Here is a 3,342-nt window from a genome sequence, read left to right on the forward strand (position 1 = left end):
AATATGGTCACTTACAAATATTTATCAAAAAAAAAAAACAGAAAAACATTCTATTTTTATTTGATTGATTTCTAATTTCACTACTTAAGAAGTTCTACATTCACGTCATAATTTATTATTATTATTTAATTTAATCAATCAAAAACAACTTAAATTTTGTTGAACCTTCTATCTTAGAGTGAGACAGTTTATTTTCCTACATATCCATAAATCAATGATGGTTAACAATTGAATGGTGAAATAATGAATATAAAAATAACATGAATGCACTTTGAAAGAAAGAACGAACTTATTTTTCAGAAAAACTGTATTTAACAAAAAAGTTATCAAGGAATATGAAAAAAATGATGCTGTGCTCCATTTTTCCATGGTTTTAAATAGTGTAACCACGTCCAAGGATAGTAAAAAAGTTAAAAAACCAATACCACTTAAAAAAAAGAAAACCGTTTCCAAAGAGAACCAAAAGCCCAAGAAACCGCGTCTACAGAAAAAAAGTCTGAAACCAAAAAAACCAACCAATACTAAAAAACCGTCTCCAAAGAAACGACAACCAACTCGTACATTAGTGTTAGAATCAGATTCCACAAGTGTAGATAATGATAATATGAGTATTCATGATACTGATAGTGATGAGATTGAAAAATCTATGTCCGAGCTTACGATTTAATTCTTATAATAATTAAGTTTGCACTTGTCCATTTAAAAGAGTTGTTATATTTTTTATATTAATGTTTAAGTATAGTATACATAGAGAAAATTTTAGGCGTGAAACGTTTGTTTTAGAAACAGTTGGCGCTTCTCTGTATTATTTGTTTATTATAAATTTTGTAATGTGGGGTCGATATTATGTCAGATATCACGTTTTTCTGGCAATATAGTAATACTGCTATTTCAAATGAATTATCCAGTATATCCATATTTTTCAAATCGTAAGAAAGTATGAAAAACTATCTTTAATTATTAGTACTATTCTTTTATATATTTCATTCCTTAACACTATATCTAACTTTTCTCAAAACCTTTTCTACGTTTCTTTGTTTCCCTTAAGCCGCGTATCAGTAACGCGCTCTATGAATGACCGCACTGAAGGTATATATCGAACATATTTCAAATTTTAATTAGTGTTCTAATGTTCCCCATGGATTTAGAAATGAAAAGTACGCTGGTGGATGCAAGGTTTGTATCGAAAGTATTTCACTTCAGTTTTTTAGACACATTTGTGAATCAATTTACGAAAACTTTGGTTATTCATTGCTCAAAACGCAGAGAACATTTGAATATGAAAATGTCCTTTCCAAACTGTTTTGCTTCAGTTTCTCCACCTCTTCCAATATATCTTCTTCGTTTTTTCATGTTCTAAATATGGAAGGTAAAGGTGAGGTGAAATGTATTATCAAGGGTTCATCGAAATTGGTTATATTAAAGTGACAATCGTGTAAATTCTCGAGGAAAGTTCAAAAAGTTATTAGAGTGGAATCTGGAAATAAACAAGAAAAAAGTCTGTTCTTATATTAGTGTCAACAATACTTTGTTAACCTTCATTGTATATTAAGCATTTTGTGAAGTTTTACTTATTCACATTTTTTATATCTTTGACTCCACCTAGTTTTCTTTTGAATCTTCAAATGTGTAATCGCCATTATATTTTGAATTTCATGCAATACTTTAAGTATTGAGGGCTTTTTTGTCTTTGGTGTTATTTATATTACTTCTTCTATTCCTTCACAATTTCAAATGCTTAGTAAACGTACAGCTTATAATCAAATGAATAGAATGACCTAACCTCTAGTTTTCATTTTATTGATTAAATTTTTCAGTTTGTTTTTTTTTCCAAGGCCAGTTATGGTGCAATCGTTTCAAATCTGAAATGTGTATTATTACATTTCTTGAAAAACGTAAGATTTTCCAACAATGTCAATAGAAACATTATAAAACTAAATTTATAATAACTGCTCGACCCTTTTGAAAATCGTTGATGCGTTCCATTTTTGTGATATTTCATTGTCTCTATTGGCTTCTAGTGAAATCGTCAGAAAAAGAGTTCAATAAATTTAGTTGATGGGAAAATCTAAGGAGCTGACTCAAGTTTTAATTAATTTTTTTGTTTTTGTTATAAATATAATAATAACAAATTTGTAAAATGTAAAATTTTCATTTTGTTTATTTAAGTGATTATTGATCATATATTTTACACAAGAATTGTAAATTTGTTTTTGATTAAGATTTGAAAAAAAAAACTATTTAGTTATTATTGATATTTCAATAAAAATTCGGATATATATGATAAAAAGTATCATACAGAATATAATTAAACTAATAAAAATTAAATTTCTTTCAACCGTAAAACAATGATGTCAATTTGAATAAATATCTGCTCTTATTTTAATAGGTATTTCATTTATGTTAAACAGAAACGTTCATCACTAGTTAAGGGCCTATAAGCCTAAATTTTAGGCACTTTTGCTATCTCCGGAAATAATGCAAATTTTCAAAAATCCGTTTAAGGACATATTCTTAAGGGTCTAAGCTTTGAAAAAAGATCGATTTTTTCAAATTTCTAGAGCAGAAGCTAAAGACCCCCTCTACTAGTAGCTTACAATAAATACATATAAGTATAGATATTGTGAAAATTAATTAGTTTTCACAAATCCATTTCATTCAAACTATTTTCACTAGTCAAAACTAGTGTTGTCTAGTACTCTCGGCTTCTAGGTTTTTTTTACATTTTTCATAAGGAAATACTAGAATTTACTAGTTTTTTCTCATTTAATAGAATTTTCAGTTGAAACTAGCTTTCATTAGGGAATTCTATTAATGGAAAACAGTGTTTCCAGTTGAAGAATTCATTGTTTTAAAATTTTATTCTAGTAGAACACTAAATATCAATATTTTTAAAATATACTTCCGTGGCATATCATTTTTTTTTGTACAAACCGCGAACATCTTACGAAACATTGCTATCCACCTGAGCTGGCGGATGATTTTTAAGTAGCACTACGAAGGAACAGAGTTGTACCTGGGACTTCAACCAATGGTAGAAAAACCTCCTGTACATGCAGTAAATTCAAACCTACAAAACAGTTTAATACGTACTATAAAATTTTATTTCAATTGACACTATTTTTAACTGCCCAATAAAAAGATGTAGCGACTATTTTTAACGAGGTTAGTTAAAACTAGTTTCTCTAGTCTAAATCAAAATTAACTGAAAACGGGTTTTAGCTGTAACGTATATGAATAAATCCAAATCGTTATAAATATAAACAGCAAAAAGCTGAGAGTAAAGTAGTTCAAATGTATCGTTCAATATGTCAATTGTCATTAAGGAAAATCAAAACTATT

Source organism: Diorhabda carinulata, chromosome 8 (genome assembly GCF_026250575.1).
Source record: "Diorhabda carinulata isolate Delta chromosome 8, icDioCari1.1, whole genome shotgun sequence".
Lineage (NCBI taxonomy): Eukaryota > Metazoa > Arthropoda > Insecta > Coleoptera > Chrysomelidae > Diorhabda > Diorhabda carinulata.